Genomic DNA, 16,912 nt, shown 5'->3' with positions numbered 1-16,912 from the left:
CGCAGACTGGGTGGCCTAAAATAACAGAAATGTGTTCGCTTACACATCTGGAGGTCAGAAGTCCAACCTCAAAGCATCAGCAGAGCTGGTCCCTTTTGGAGGCTCTGAGGGATAGTCTGTCCCAGCCTCTCTCTGCGCTCCTGGGCTTCTGGGCAATTGTTGGCATTCCTTGGCTTGCAGCCATGTCATACCAATCTCAGCTTCCATCACCACATCACCTTTTCTCTGCATGTCTGTGTCTCTCTATGTCTCTGTGTCTCTTCTTCCAAGGACACCAGTCATTGGATTTGGGCCCAACCTCTTCCACTACGACTTCATCTCACCTTGATTATATCTGCAAAGAACCTGTTTCCAAATAAGGGCCCGTTCCTGGATCTCTTCTGCATAGCCACTATTTACATGTTCCTGTTTTCTCTAAGCCTAGATGCTGTCAGAGTCCCTCTCGGAGCCTTGAAATCCCCTCTGAGACTGGCCAAGTGAAGATCACCATCCCCATGTTGCAGGGGAATCTTGAAGAGATGTTGACATGTCCAGGATGGAGCAGGGCATCCCCAGTGCCAACGCCAATGCCCACCTTCCAGCCACTCATGTTCTGTGAATGCCCCAACCAGTTTCTTCCCTCCCTCTCTCCCCTCTTTCCTTTGTGTATTTATTTATTTACTTGTTCGATTGTTCTTTCATTTATTTTAATACCCCCCAACATCATCTGGGCGGTGACTTCTGAGCCGCATGATAGAAGGCTCAGCAATTATTGCAAAGTGTCGCTTACATCTTCGATGTTTGTGTGAACAGCACGCACAGCGGTGACAGTGATAATGGAGGTCACGTGACCGCTCCTATGTCTCATCAGGTCCCGCTGGGCAGCCGGTATCAGCTTGTAACGATCCCTGCAGACAGGTCAGGAGAACTTGCCACAGCGCTGGGTCTCAGTATAGCACATGGAGTAGTTTTTATTTTCCTCTTTGCATTTTTAGAAGGATTTTCCTAAGTGTGTCATATTTTAATGAAACACAGTGTTTGTTGTTAGGGCACATGTGGTGAGGACCCAGTATGGGCTATGTAGGCAGCTAAACAAGAATTCAATCAGTGGTCCATTCAATCTGTGTGTCTGGTCGTCGCTGGAACATCCCTGCCTGTCAAATACCCTCTGCACTGTCAGAAATTCCCTGCATTACGCTTCACACCTTCAACTCTTGAAAGCTTGCTTTTTGGAAGGGCAGGGGTGACTCAGAGACAATTGCCTTTTGCAGCTGATTCTCTCCATAACATGGAACCCTGGGACTTGAGAGAGCATCAGTGGCCGCCTGCCATGATGCCCCAGGGATGACTGCTCCATCTCCATAAGCCAGGGCTTGGCAGGAGCTTGGTTTGCGGATGAGCCAAGTTCTTGGGTGGGACCTGCTATGATTCGAGCCCTGGGGACTGGTCCCTAAAATCTCTCGTGTCCATGTTACAGAGAACTATTCTCTTGATTGCTACTTCTCCAGCAGTAAAGCACTCATCTGGGAAACAAGATCTCAGCTGTGACGGGGCTGAACATAGCATTGGCCAACCAAGCTCTAGAGGTTCCCATCTGTTTGGGGTCAGCCCTGGAGCAGGGGAAAGTCCTTTAAACCGGAGAAGCCGGGCCACGCATTCCTGGGGAGAAGAGCGACCCTTGGAGGCCGAGTTTCTCTTCATCTCACGGAAAAGGTGGGGGCATTGGGCGAGGTGGGACTGGGAAGAAAACTCAAGTCAGCTGCCAACAGGCTAAGCCCCCCCACCTGGCGAGAGGCTGAGAGAGCTGCCTGGAGCCCATAAAAGCCAGTCCCCCTCAGGGCTGGCTCCAGGGTTTATTAAATACTAGGCCTTCTGGACCAGGAAAAGACTAAACAAAATATGGTTTTCCTCTGTGAACTGATTGCATCTGGGGGTGCACTTCCCGAAGACCAGTCTGCAGGGACCCCTGGCCTGGCCTAGACATTCTGCCCCTTGACCCTGGTCTGAAGCCCTGGACCGGGGTCACCGGCTTCCCTGGGGACTGCCCATCAATGCCAGGAGGGGAAGGGGAGGGGGTCAGTAGCTTAGGGAGGTAATGAGGATGGATCCACAGGCCCCATGTTGTTCAGTGTGGAAGCCGGTGGGGCCTGGGCAAAAGGAGAAGAGAAGGGTCTAGTTCTGGGACTGCGTCCTTCCCTGCCACAGCAGCTGCTGCAAAGACCAAGTACTTCGAAAGAGTGGGACCACTCCAGCTAAACCAAGTGATCCTGTCCTCCCGGAAACCGGGCGGTTCCTCTCCTGCGATGTGGGGAAGCGTGAGAATGGGCTGGTGGAGATGCAGGTGGAGGGCAGGCGGGAGGATTCTAGGGCTCTGCGGCGCTGCTTTCGCACCCTCCCCTCATTTTCCGCGGTGGTTCATTTTCTTTTCTTTGAGGTAATTTTGTTGGAGTAAGAAACGCAAACAAGGCAGCTACGGTCCTTAGGTCAGACAAGGAGCATTCGCAGTCACAGCTGAGTGTCTTGGCCTGAGTACTGCAGCTGGTCCGAGAGCGGCTGCGCAGGGACCTGTGAGCAGATTCCTGTCCTTGTTCCTGTCCTGTGGCTGAGACCATTCATCTGGGGCTGAATGGTGAATTCCTTCTTCTGTCTCAAGGGAGTTTCCTTTTAGCCTGCAGGAAACCCTTGGGAGCAAGCACAGCTTTTCAGAACCCATTTTGACAAATTACAAAATGAGGCTTTTGCCCCAGTTTTTCTCTGCATGATTTGACTTAATGTCAAATAGTGCCATTGGTCTTGATGAAAGTTATTTTTTAAAAGAAGTGAAATTGTCCACAAAAGCCTGCAGTTTTAAACACAAGTATTTGAGTTAGGTGAAGCTGCAAGTTACAAGACAATCTTGTCCCAGATTCCTAGGAAGAACGGAATTGGCTTCAGTCCTACATGCTTAAGGTTGATTTATTGAGATGCATTTATTACCGCCTACTACCTATCAGCTGTTGTGCCCTGTAAACTTCTATAAGACCGTGCCCAAAAGTCACCTCCTCAGTGAAGCCTTCCCCTACTTCCTCAAATTGCCTCTTCTGCATTCCTACGACATTTGATTTACCTAATTATCACAAGACCCTCCAGTTTATGTATTTCTAATAATAAAGTAACCTTAAGGAAGCCATGATCCATGAGGACTGATGACCTATACCTTAGAGAGGTGATATGTGCAAGGTACACAGTTCTGCAGACAAAACAATGTTTGAAAGCACCTCCATTTGCTACCATCAAAATAACATAAAGAACATAATGGAAATTGGTCATGTTTGGTTGCCTGGCCCCATTTCCCCTTCATAACCATGACAATTTTGATTCAAGGGCTTGCTCTTTTCCATTTACAAATAGGGCACTGGGCTCAGAGCACCCCTTCCCTCCATACGTAACAGACAGAAATAGGCACATGAACCACACCAAGTCAGTCAGATGGCCTACTTTGGAACCTGAGTCTCAAGCAAAGGGACAAAGAGGCTGACATGGTTGGTGTTTCATTCCATCACAGAAGCAGCACCTTGATCAGACTGTTTCTGCTACCTGCCTCATAGCCTGCAGCCTGCCTTGCTCCTACTCATTCTCAGTCCCACATCTCCAGCCTGCACTCAGTTCTGTGAAGCTTCCAGTGAATTCCCTTTTTCTAAAGTCAGCCAGGACTGATTGCTGTTGTTTGCAACCAAAGAATCCTGGATCACCCAAAGTTCCCCAGTGCTTGACTTCCTGCCACTCTTTTCAGATCCCCTTTTCCTTATTCTCCCATTGTCTGACCTTTATGTTCCCTCAGTGTCTTATTTCCTCATCCCCAGTGCCATGTCCCTCCCCGAGTCCTGCAGGAAAATTTTACCTTTTCTGCCCACTCTTTTCTCTCCCAGCTCTTTATTTTGTAGATTGTCTTAGTCCTTTAAAGCCTTCGTCTGTCCTTCCATCACATCCAGGCTTTCCTGACCTGCTGGCATCCCAGCAAGGAGGTCCAAGAACCCAAAGGGTTTGATACAGGGCAAGTCTCCCCAGAGGGCAGGAGACAAAGCAATGGCTGAACTGGGCGACAAGGGAGGGGATGTTGGTAAATGCCCCATCTTTACTCTGACACATGAGAAAGGCTGCCACTGGCCAAGAACTTGTGTGCCACGCCCACCTCTTCCCCCCCTCATCCTGCCAATGAGGGAGGCTTCCTTCCATCACCGTAATTTTATGTGTCAACTTGATTGGGCCACAATTAATGCCCAGATTAAACATTATTCTTGGTGTGTTTGTAAGAGGGTTTCCAAATGGGATTAACATTTGAATTGATTCACTTAGTAAAGCAGATGGCCCTCCCCAATGTGGGTGGGCCTTGTCCAAATTGTTTAAAGGCTTGTATAGAACAAAAGGCAGAAGAGGGCTTCACCCTTTTGCTTCCTGTCTACCAGCTGGAGCTGGGACATCTCAACTCATCCTCTCTTGCCCTTGGACTAGGATTTGCAACATCAGCTCCCCAGGTTCTCAGGCCTTCAGACTTGGGCTGAATTATCCCAGACCCTCCTGGGTCTCCAGCTTACAGATGGCAGATAGTGGGACTTCTCAGCCCCCGTATCTATGTGAGCCAATTCCTCTTCATATATATATGTATTCTATTGTTCTGTTTCTCTGGAGAACTCCCACTAATACACCTACCATCCCCCTCTTCCAGAGGTGGAAACTGAGGCTCAGAGGTGAAGTCACTTGTCCCAGGTCCCCCAGCCAGGAGGAGTTTGTTCCTGGAGTGGAATTCACATCTGCCTGTCTTTGGAGCCCTTACTGAAGCCCAAGGCCATTGTGAGACCATTCTTGTATTGCTATAAAGGAATCCCTGTAGCTGGGTAATTTACAAAGAAAAGAAGATTAACTGGCTCATGGTTCTGTAGGCTGTACAGGAAGTGTGATGCCAGCATCTGCTTGGCCTCTGGGGAGGCCTTGAGCTGCTTACAGTCCTGGCAGAAGGTGAAGGGACAGCCTGCATATCACAGGTCAGAGCAGGAGCAAGAGAGAGGTGGGGGGAGATGTCACACACTTTTAAACAGCCAGATCTTGCGAGAACTCACTCACTATCATGAGGGCAGCACCTGCCAGGAAGGATCCGCCCCCAGGACCCAAAACACCTCCCACTGGACCCTACTTCAACACTGGCGATCACAATTCGACATGAGATTTAGAGGGGATGACATCCAAGCCACATCAGCTTGTGTCTTCCCTGTTAACTCCGCCTTCCCGCTAACGATACTGTAATCAACAGAGCCCTGAGCCACTGGCTGGAGGAGGGCTGATTGTGATTTATTCCAATTTGGCCTCATCTGTAATCAGAACCATCCTAAACGGAAACAAAGAGGATGTCTTCATCCCTAGGACCCCAGGAACCCCAGCAGGGCCACCAGGAGGTTCTGCCAAGGGTGCCACCCGTGTGGTCAGCAGCCCCGATGTTATTCCTGCCCTGAAAGTGCAGCCCTAAGGAGATTGTCACGGAAGGTGCAGTTGTGATTAGTTAGCAACCTGAAATTGAGGTTTCCTCACCCAGGGACAGAGCCATGTTCCCAAATACCTGGAAAAGATGCGTCCAAATCACTTCTCCCAGCCAGCAAAGTCAGAAAACTGACTGCAGCTTTTCATTTCTTCACTGGTCTTTGTTGTGCAGACAGAACTTAAGGAGAAAGGGCTTTGGAGGATCTGCTTGTTTGCTTAGTTTTCTGTCTTTTATTCCTTTGGTGGGTTCATGACATGGGAACTGCTAGAATACATCCATTGTAGGAAAATTAGCAGATGCAGGCAGAGCAACAGAAAGCTGTTTAAAAACCTCTACTGTGACTCATCCACAGAGCATCACAGTTGATAGACTGGTATAGAATGGGTGCTTCTTTTTTGAAAAATGAAATGATACCTGCTTACATTCTGCTTGGTGACGTGCTTTTTGAATGTGATGATCATCATTGGCGCTCTCAACATTGGAAAACATGGTGTAGTAGCTCTCTGGTTTGTGGGACTGTTTTTGCTCTGTTTTGTTCATTAGCCAGGCCAGCCTCATCCTCCCTTCCCACAGGACTGCTCTGATTTTCCTTTGAGGACCATCCTTTGCTCACAGCATGCAGCCTTGGTCCCCCTGTATCTCTCTCTCTCTCTCTGTCTCTCTCTCCCTTTCTTTCCCTCTCCTCTCTTCCTTCTGTTGAGACAGATAACTTTCTGACGCCTTCCCTTCATTCCCGACTTGAGCTCTTTCTGTAATTACCAGGATTCCAGACTCTGGGACATAACAAAGCCCGAGGGAAACCGCAAGCATTTGATATGGCCTCGGTCTCAGTTTGCAGAGGGGCTGTTTGACAGCTTCAAGAGCCACCTAAAGAAGCTTCTCAGTTCTGAGCAGGGCTACCCTTCTGGGCTGCTCAGTGACAGATAAGATTTTCTAACTAAGACTTTAATTATATCCAAATCCCTGATACAAAGGGGTGGCCCTCCATGGTCACCCAACAGCCCAGGGGCCATCTGGGGCATGGTGGGGGCCAGGGTCCCTGAGGAGTCTGAGAGCTGCTAAGGCTGAGGGCTATCCTCAGCTGGATGTGGCGATTCCACAGCTGAGGAATCCTGAGCTTAGAAAATCCAAATCATTGATGATGGACAAGCAAACATGATCAGCCTTTGCCCTGGAGGGAGACATCAACTTTGTAAACTACAGCAAACAAATCTGGCTGCTGCCCCAGAGGGAGACGCTTCTCTGTCTACTAAGTTGTTTCCTTGTAAAGATAGCATAGAAGAAAAGCTGTCAGTGCCTCTGCTCACAAGATGTACAGAAATGGGGGACATCATGGAGAACTTTCTCTCAATGTGAATGAAACAAGAAGAGGAGAAGTGGCAAGAAAGATGTTCCTTTGATGTTGTCAGAGTGTGAGGCTGATATGCCAGGAAGCTCTAATCCAGCTATTCACTCATCATCCTGCAGCCTCTTCCCTACTTGTGTTCTGTATCTCCCTTGGCAAAACCTAGCCTCAGGGCTCCTGCGGCACAGTGGCTGGCTGAGGCAGCAATCAGGATGTGCTTGACAGCAAGGCACAGAAGAACCATCTCCAATGGCTCCAATAATAAGGAATTTGTTACTTCGTCAACATGAAGCCCGAAAGGGAGTCAGTGGCTCAAGGACTGGCAGATTTGGAGGTTCAGTGGTGCTACTAAGACCACAACTTTCAGCCCTGCCATACTCCCCAAATTGTCCTCATCCTCAGGCTTTGCTCGTGGTTGCAAGGTGGCTGCCAGGCTCCACACATAATATCTTCATACCAACACAGAATAAGGGAGAGCAGTGTCTTCTTCATGAGCCTGCTTAAGAGTGGTAAGAAGAAACTTCCCCAAAGCTCCCAACTTCCAGATGTTCTGTCAGCTCTTATTGGCTAACATTGTATCACATCCTCTTTTCCTAAACCAATCATTAGCAAGAAATGGAATTACTATGACCAGCTTGGACCAATCAAGTTTCACTGTTGAACTGAACCACCCCCGAAGCCCATGGATTCCAGATAACTGAACCAAAACAGGATAAAGACAGGTAGGTGACAGAGCCTCAGATACAGCAAAAATATGTAAATAAAAATGCTGCGGGCCAGGCCTGGTGACTCTTGCCTGTAATCCCAACACTTTCGGAAGCCAAGGTGGGAGGATCCCTTAAGCCCAGGAGTTTGAGGCCAGCCTGGGCAACACAGGGAGACCTCGTCTCTACAAATCATTTTTTTTAAATTAGCCGGGTGTGGCAGTGTGTGCCATTGGTCCCAGCTACTCAGGAGGCTGAGGTGGGAGAATCACTTGAGTCAGGGCAGTCAAGGCTGCAGTAGATGTGATCATGCCACTGTACTCCAGCTTGGGCAACAGAGTAAAGCCCCATCCCCGCCTTCCCCCACAAAACTAAAACAAAATCTCAAAAATGTTGTAGATGCCCAGTTAAATTTGAATTCAGATAAATAAATAATTTTTAGCATACGTCCCATGCAGTTTTGGGGGGTATAACTTATACTAAAAATTATTCACTGTTTAGCTAGAATTTGAATTTAACTGGGCATATTGTATTCTTTCTGGCAGCCCTAATAGCCAATCAACACTGCTAGAGTTGGATCATCCCGGCAGCTGTGTGGTGGGAAGTTTTTGTCTGATGAGAAGAAAGCAAATCGATTTGGCTGAAATGGAAATCTTGGTAATGATCTCTCCCTGATACCCACGCGGCTCCTCATGCCCCCGGCAGATCTCAGCCCAGATGATGTTGCTGTTCATCACGTTTTCCTACTGTTCATCATGTTTCAAGCTGGAAACAGAGTCATTTTCCCCTTAATACCCTTCCCCCAATTCAACCCGTCAGTTTTAGCTCTCTCAGTCCTATTTCCAAGACACATCCTGACTCTATTCACTCTCTCCCTGTCCACCCCCATCACCCTAAGCCAGTGATTTTCAACCACAGTCCATTTTGATGCCCAAGGAACATTCGACAACGTCTGCAGAGAGTTCTGGCTGTCACAACTCAGGGGGAGGGGAGCCACTGGTGTTTGGTGAGGAGAAGCCAGGGATGCGGCTCAACATCCTACACTGCACAGGACGGCCCACAATCAAGACTTACCTGGCTCAAATTTCAGTAGCGCCCAGTGGAGAAACACTGGTCTCGGCCAACTGTCCTCTGCCTTGGCTGAACAGCTGCCACGTGCCCCCTGGGTCTGCCAGTTGCCATTGGCTCTTTACTGTCCTAAATGTTCCCTCACCTTATGATTCCCCAATTAAATGGTTTCAGTGACCCATCTCTACTCTTCTTTTTAAACAAAACCCACGTTCCCCCATGGCCTACCTGCTGCCAGCCTCCCACATGCCCCTTCACCCGGCTGCTTTTGCTTTGTTCTTTAAATAATGGCTCCCTGTTCCTGCCAGTCCCAGCTCCCACATCATCTCCTTCAAAAACGCTTCCTGGGCCTCTGCTACCTGCTGCCACCTGCCACATTTATCCATTTTATAGCCTCCATATGACACAGACAGGAAATAGGGAACTACCGGGTAAAAGAGGGCAGCTGCCTGGCAGGGGCCCCACCCCCAAGCCTGGAAACCTGCAGCCCTGAATGGGAACAGGCACTCCTGTTTTCGTGCCCAAATGTTGCCTTTTGGCCTGCTGTGGCCCCCTATCCTGTATCCATATAAACCCCAAGCCCCAGGTTCCGTGAGCAGATGAGCAGAAGAACAGAGTTGCAGAGGAGGAGAGAAGAGAAGGAGCGTCTGAACGTCAGCTGGGGATAGTCAGAGAGATCGGCCCTGGGACAGCCAAACCAGGGAAAGATCATCTTCCCACCCCATTCCCTTTCCAGGTCCCCATCCATCCTGCTGAGAGCCACCTCCACCACCCAGTAAAATCCCTGCATTCACCATCCTTCAAGTCCATGTGTGACCTGATTCTTCCTGAATGCTGGACAAGGACCTGGGTACCAAGATTATGCTGGTTAACGCTTAAGCCCTTCACAAATGGCAAGGCTAAAAGAGCGCACAGTAACACAGGCCTACTTGGGCTTCGGGAGTCATAGACTCCCACCCCTGGATGCTGTTGTGGGGCTGGAGCCCAGGGGTGCTCACCCTAGCTCCTGCACCTGCCCGTCTGCATGCTCTCCCTCCTGTAAGGGGTTTGAACACACATGGCAGCTGCACAGATGAGCCATACGCCTGTTGCACATCCTGCAAGGTGGTTCAGGGAACTCTCCTGTTTCACACAGATATCCTTGTTAGATTCCCAATCTTTTCGATCATCTTATTTATAGGCTTTCTCATTGGTGAACATTTTCAGTGTGGCCCCTCCAGAAGCAAAGCTTTCTGAGGAGGCACACTCTGGGTCCTGCCCTCAGCGATACTGGACATGGCTGTGTCCTCAGAAACTGGCACTGATAAGTGCCCAAGACATATTTATTGACTAACTGAAAGGCACACGTTTACACAAATCCACCAGTGAAAATCAGGGTTGGGCACAGAATTTGCAGGGCCCAGTACAGAATGAAAATGCAGAGTTCCTTGTCCAAAAGTTATGAAGAATTTCAAGAGAGCACTAAACCCAGGGCAGGATGCTTCTGAGTGTGGGGTCCTGGACACTTGTCCGTGAAGCCAGCCCCGACTACAAGATTACTTTACAACCATGGCCAAAGAATAATTTCTTTTTTTTTTTTTTTTTTTTTTGAGACGGAGTCTCGCTCTGTCGCCCAGGCTGGAGTGCAGTGGCGCTATCTCGGCTCACTGCAAGCTCCGCCTCCCGGGTTTACGCCATTCTCCTGCCTCAGCCTCCCGAGTAGCTGGGACTACAGGCGCCCGCCACCTCGCCCGGCTAATTTTTTTGTATTTTTAGTAGAGACGGGGTTTCATTGTGTTAGCCAGGATGGTCTCGATCTCCTGACCTCGTGATCCGCCCGTCTCGGCCTCCCAAAGTGCTGGGATTACAGGCTTGAGCCACCGCGCCCGGCCAAGAATAATTTCTTAACTAAAAGTTCTTACTTCACCCGGTGACCCCCAGACATCAGGGCTCAGTCGTAACTATTCTGCAACTGCTTTCCTTTTCTATTTTTGCTGGGAAAGTGTCTTCTCTTTTGAGAAGTGATGGTGATGCTGGATGTAATTACAGAGTACAAGGTTTTGAGACTCTCATCCCCAGTGTTTTGGGTGCTTGCTTTGTGTGTTGCCCTACTCTGTGGACTCCGGCATCTGAGAAGCATCCTTTGAAGAGTTTAGTGGGATGGCTGCTATGTCCGTTCCCTTTCAGCAGAGAATCTGAGAGCGTCATGGCCAGCAGAGGGGGCCGCAGGAATGCCGAATCCCCCTGGCGGGTCCCACATTTGGAGCTGCTCTACTGTCTCTCAACCACCAGGGATGTACTTTATTAGAAGGAGAATCAGACTTCTGTGAAACTCACCTGATGACTCTCCCTTTGGCATTTTGTATTTGCATCGTCTTCTTGGGCTAAAGCCTTCTCGGTTGAAATCCATGGTTCTGAGCCCTGGTTACATGTCAGCCTCACCAGGCGAATTTTAAAAACAATGTCCCGAGCTCCCCTTCCAGCATTTCTGATTCAATTAGTCGGGGATGGGGCCTGGGCATTGGAGTTTGTAATGTCACTTCCCATCGCTGCTCTTTAATTCCAATTCTAATGGGTTGAGAACCCCAGCCAAACGGAATCGCTATCCAAAAATGGTGGTCTCATGGGAAAGGGAGTGAGTGCTTGTTTCGGCGCCTGGGACAGCTGTCTTCATTGCCTTCTTAGAGAACGACAGTTTCAGCAAAGCACCAACAGGGCATGTCCCAGGTTTGGGCAGGAAGCCTTGGGTGGTGCCCTGCCTCATGCTTGGTGGCACCTGAGCAGCTGTCCCTGACCTCGGCCTGGTCAGGAGCTTGTCCTGGTTTTCCTGTCTTGCCTGCATCATGAGCAGACCCACCCTGGGAATGTGGCAGCCAGGTGCCTGGGCCCAGTGGGCTCTGGGTTGCAGCAGCCAGGGCACTGAGAGAACAGGCTGAGGTGCTGCCTTCTCCCTGAGCCTCCTCCTCCAAACCCTCATGCAGCTCTGTCCCCAGCTGAAATATGATGACATGTACAGACTGCTTGTGAACGTGTTCCCTAATAGTAATCTTTTCAACAAAAAGAATAATTCAAAGTTTATGCAAGGCAATAGAAACCCCAAATGACTCAAAAGGTATTTTGGGAGTGGTTCCTCCCACTGATCAAATGAGTAATCCTTCTAAGAGATTACAAGCAATTTAATAAGAAAACTGTCTCCAGGGTGAAGTTGCTTGAACCTGGAGGTGGAGGTTGCAGTGAACTGACTTCATGCCACTACACTTCAGCCTGAGCGACAGAGTGAGACTCTGTCTCAAATAATAATAATAATAATAATAATAATAATAATAATAATAACTCGTTCTCCATCAGCAACTGCAGAGGCGAATCTCAAGACTTCACAGCCCTGCTCACTTGCACCCCACCCATTTCCCCACTGCCTCTGTCCTGAGATCATTCCTTTCTAATATTCTGAAAAAGAGTTTGTGTCTCCCAGCATTACGTTTATACAGGCATATCTTCTTTATTAAAATTTGCTTTATTGCATTTTTTACAAATTGAAGGGTTGTGGCAACGCTGCATCCAGCAAGTTCCATGGCGCCATGTTTTCAACAGCAGGTGTTCACTTGGTGTCTCTGTGTTGCATTTTGGCAATTCTCACAATAGATCAAATCATTTCATTATTATTATATTTGTTATCGTGATCTGTGGTCAGTGATCTTTGATGTTACTATTGCAGTGTTTTGGGGCACCACGAACTGTCCCCTTATAAGACAGTGAACTTAATTGATAAAAGCGTGTGCCCTAACTGCTCCACTGGCCATTCCCCCATCTCCTCCCTCTCCTCATGCCTCCCTATTCCCGGAGACACAACAATGTTAAATTGGGCCAATTAAGAAACCTACATTGGCCTCCAAGTGTTCAAGTGAAACGAAGAGTTGCATGTCTCTCACTTTATTATTTATTTATATATTTTTTGAAACAGGGTCTCTCTCTATTGTCCAGGCTGGAGTGCAGTGGTGCAATTATGGCTTACTGCAGCCTGGAACCCCCGGCCTCAAATGATCCTCCTGCTTCAGCCTCCTGAGTAGCTGGGGCTACAGGCACGCACCACCATGCCCAGCTAATTTTTTTAAAAAATCTTTTTTAGTAGAGATGAAGTCTCACTAGGTTGCCCAGGCTGGTTTTGAACTCCTGGGCTCAAGCAATTCTCACACCTCAGCCTCCCAAAGTTTTCTCAATTTAAATCAAGAGCTAGAAATGATTAAGCTTAGTAAGGAAGGCATGTCAAAAGCTGAGACAGGTCAAAAGCCAAGCCTCTTGTGCTAAACAGTTAGCCAAGTTGTAAAGGTAAAGGAAAAGTTCTTGAAGGAAATGAACTTCTCAGTGAACACATGTATGAAAGGAAAGTGAAACAGCCCTATTGCTGATACGGAGAAAGTTTGAGTAGTCTGGGTAGAAGGCCAACCAGACATAACATTCTGTTACGCCAAAGGAGAGCTAATTCAGAGCAAGACTTCAGCTCTCTTCAGTTCTACGAAGGTTGAGAGAAGTGAGGAAGCCACAGAGGAAAAGTTGGAAGCTATTTCCAACTTTTGGTTTATGAGGTTTGAGGAAAGAAGCCGTTTCCATAACATAAAAGTGTAAGGTAAAGGAGCAGGTGCTGATGGAGAAGCAGCAGCAAGTTCTCCAGAAGATCTAGCTGAGCTCACTGGGGAAGGTGGCTACACTAAACAACAGATTTTCAGTACAGATGGAACAGCATTCTACCGGAGGCTGCCATCTAGAACTTTCATAGCTAGAAAGGAGACCTCAATTCCTGTGTCCAAAGCTGCAAAGGACAGGCTGACTCTCTTTATAGGCGCTAATGCAGCTGTTGATTTTATACCGAAGACAATGTTTATTTACCATTTTGAAAACTGTATGGCACTTAAGAACTATGCTAAATCTGTTCTGCCTGTGCTCTGGCAATGGAACAACAAAACCTGGATGACCACACATCTGTTTACAGGTTGTTTTACTGAATAGTTTCAGCCCACTGTTGAGACCAATTGCAGGGAAAAAAGGTTTTTTTCACTATATTCGCTCATTCACGGTGCACCCGGTCACCCAAGTATTCTGATGGAGATGCACAAGGAGATAAATGTTGTTTTCATGCCTGCTGACACAACATCCATTCTGCAGCCCATGGAGCAAGGAGTAATTTTGATTTTCAAGTCATATTGTTTAAGAAATACATTTCATAAGGCTATACCTGCCAAATATGGTGATTCCTTGGATGGATCTTGGCAAAGTAAATTGAAAACCTTTTAGAAACGATTCACCACTTCAGAGGCCATTAAGAACATTTATGAGTGATGGGAGGTGAAAATATCCACATTAACAAGAGTTTGGAAGAAGCTGATCCCAGTCCTTATGGGTGACTCTGAGGGGTTCAAGATTTCAGCAGAGGAAGCAATTGCAGATATGGTGGAAATAGCAAGAGAACTGGAATTAGGAGTGGAGCCCGAAGATGTGACCGAATTGCTGCAATCTCATGATCAAATTTGAACAGATGAGGAGTTGCTTCTTATAGATGAGCAAAAAAAAAACAAAAGTGTTTTCCTGAGGCCGGGTGACATAGCTTACACCTGTAATCCCAGCACTTCGGGAGGCTGTGGGTGGATCACTTGAGGTCAGGAGTTCAAGATCAGCCTGGCCAAAGTGGTGAAACCTCATCTCTAATAAAAATACGAAAATTAGCTGGGTGTGGTGGTGCACGCCTGTAATCCCAGCTACTCAGAAGCTGAGGCAGGAGAATCACTTGAATTTGGGAGGTGAGGACTGCAGTGAGTGGAAATTGCTCCACTGTACACTGTACTTCAGCCACTGTACACTGTACTGGGTGACAGAGCGAGACTCTGTCTTAAAAACAAACAAACAAACAAACAAACAAAAAAGGCAGTTTCTTGATATAGAATCTACTCCTGGTGAAGATGCTTTGAACACTGTGGAAATGACAACAAAAGATTGAGGATAGTAGATCAACTCAGTTGATAATGCAGCAGCAGGGTTAGAGAAGATTGACTCCAATTTTGAAAGCAGTTCTACGTGGATAAAATGCTATCCAACAGCATTGCATGATGCAGAGAAATATTTTGTGCAAGGAAGGGTCAATCAATGTGGCCAACTTTGTCATTGTCTTGAGGAAATTGCCACAGCCACCCCAACCTTCAGCAACCGCCACCCTGAGCAGTCAGCAGCCACCAACATTGCGGCAAGACTCTACACCAGCGAAAAGATTGTCTGCAGGCTCAGACCACTGTTAGTGTTTTTTAGCAGTAAAATAGTTTAAAATTGGCCCGGCAGGGTGGCTCATGCCTATAATCCCAGCACTTTGGGAGGCCAAGGCCGGTGGATCACTTGAGCTCAGGAGGTCAAGACTGGCCTGGCCAACATGGTGAAACCCTGTCTCTACTAAAAATACAAAAAACTGGTTGGGCGCAGTGGTGGGCACCTGCTACTTGGGAGGCTGAGGCAGAAGAATTGTTTGAACCTGGGAAGCAGAGGTTGCAGTGAGCTGAGATTGCACCACTGCACTCCAGTCCGGGTGACAGAGTGAGACTCCATCTCAAATAATAATAATAATAATAATAAAAATTTAAAAACAAATTAATTAAAGTATGTACATTGTCTTTTTAGACATAATGCGATTACACACTTAGTAGACTATAGCCTGGTGTGAATATAACTTTTTATGCACTGGGAAACCAAAAATTTCTCATGACTCACTTTAGTGCCATATTCACTTGATAGTCGTGGTCTGGAGCCAAACTCACAGTATCTCCAAGGTGTGTCTATACTTTAAACAGCCAGGAGAGAATCCACAACTACAGAAACGCCAGAGTGTGGAGGACTTGAGCCATCCTTTCTTCCCACAAGACAAAATAGCAGACGGACCATCAGACCCGCTCGTTGACCGTGCACCTGGTCACCCAAGAGCTGTTTGGAAAGAGGTGGCTGGGAGAGGTCAAACCTCACGTCTCTCTTTTAAAAATCCTCACATCTTTGACTCCTATGCAGGGGATCCTACTCTAATCCAGAGATTTTTTTTAAAATGCCACAAGCCGAATGAAACCTGTCCTGTAACACTGTTGACCCTAAGAAGGAAGACTAAGGAATTAAGAAAAACCAGGACAAAGGAACTGTGTCCCTCCAAGCACTGTGACCTTGACATGGACCCCAGATTCAGATCAGGGCTCCAGCGTTTTGCTTTTTGGGCACATCACCTTCCCCTCAGGAGTCTTTGTTCCCTTAAAAGAGTAAGAGCAGTAAGTGCCCCCAGAAGGTTGCTGTGAGGTTTAAATGAAATGAACTGCTTTGGGATATCAAATCCAGGCCAAAAAAAAAAAAATTAACTGCAGAATCCCATGGTCCAGGGTCTGGTATGCAGCATGGTTCCATAAATACCAGTTACTATTGAGTAATAAACATGGAAACCACAATATATTTAAATCAATCAAATGAAGCCTGGTTGATCCTGAATCTCCACGTAGTAAAAATTGGTTCCAATATAATTTAGCCCACATCAGAAGTCAGATGTGAAATAAGTATTACGGGGAAACTACAAATTACATTTTTAAAGATTGGTCTATAATTATAGGTTTAATTAATTACACAAGGGATTTGTTCTTGAAAAGGTGTGTCAAATGTGTCCCATTTTGCACCAGAGAGATGGCCCATTGGAAGGAAACATGGCATTCCTACAGATCTGTGAACATTGGAGTTTCCACACCTTAGGTTTCAGGCCTTAGGTTTGGGCCTAAGGTGTGGGCCGAAGGAGGGCCACCTGCTGTTAGCTGGATATCAGGGTATACTGTTTCAAAAGAAAGAAACAAAAACAAACAAAGAAGTACATGTTCTCCAGATGAAGAAAGTTAACCCAAACAGAAGAGGGTGGATTTAGAAGTACAAGTTTATGCCTTCGTGTTCCCTCCCCCAGGTATAAACTTCAGATCTTGGTGTGAACCCTTCCAGACTTTCTTCTACACCTGTGCCAATATCTGCAACCTGTAGATCAATTTTTTTGACTTGCAATTATCCTCTATATTCCATGCTGCAACCTGCTTTCTTCACTGACCAATATATCCCACCTGTCCAGCACCCATTCTCGCCCAGGCCTGCTGAGCATTCAGGACGAAGCGTGTTAGGTTTTAAGAAAGTCCAGTTCTGCTTTATAGCTTTCAGGTCTCAAAAATTGGTGAACAAAGGTAAGCAAGACAGGACAGCCTAACATAAAGATCCTCTGCCGCCCAGTTCCCCAATCCCCCTCCGCAGAGGGCCTGCTGTTTACAGGTGTGTGTGGCTCTG

This window comes from Macaca fascicularis, chromosome 10, assembly GCF_037993035.2.
Source record: "Macaca fascicularis isolate 582-1 chromosome 10, T2T-MFA8v1.1".
Classification (NCBI taxonomy): domain Eukaryota; kingdom Metazoa; phylum Chordata; class Mammalia; order Primates; family Cercopithecidae; genus Macaca; species Macaca fascicularis.
Note: the sequence above shows the minus strand (reverse complement) of the source record.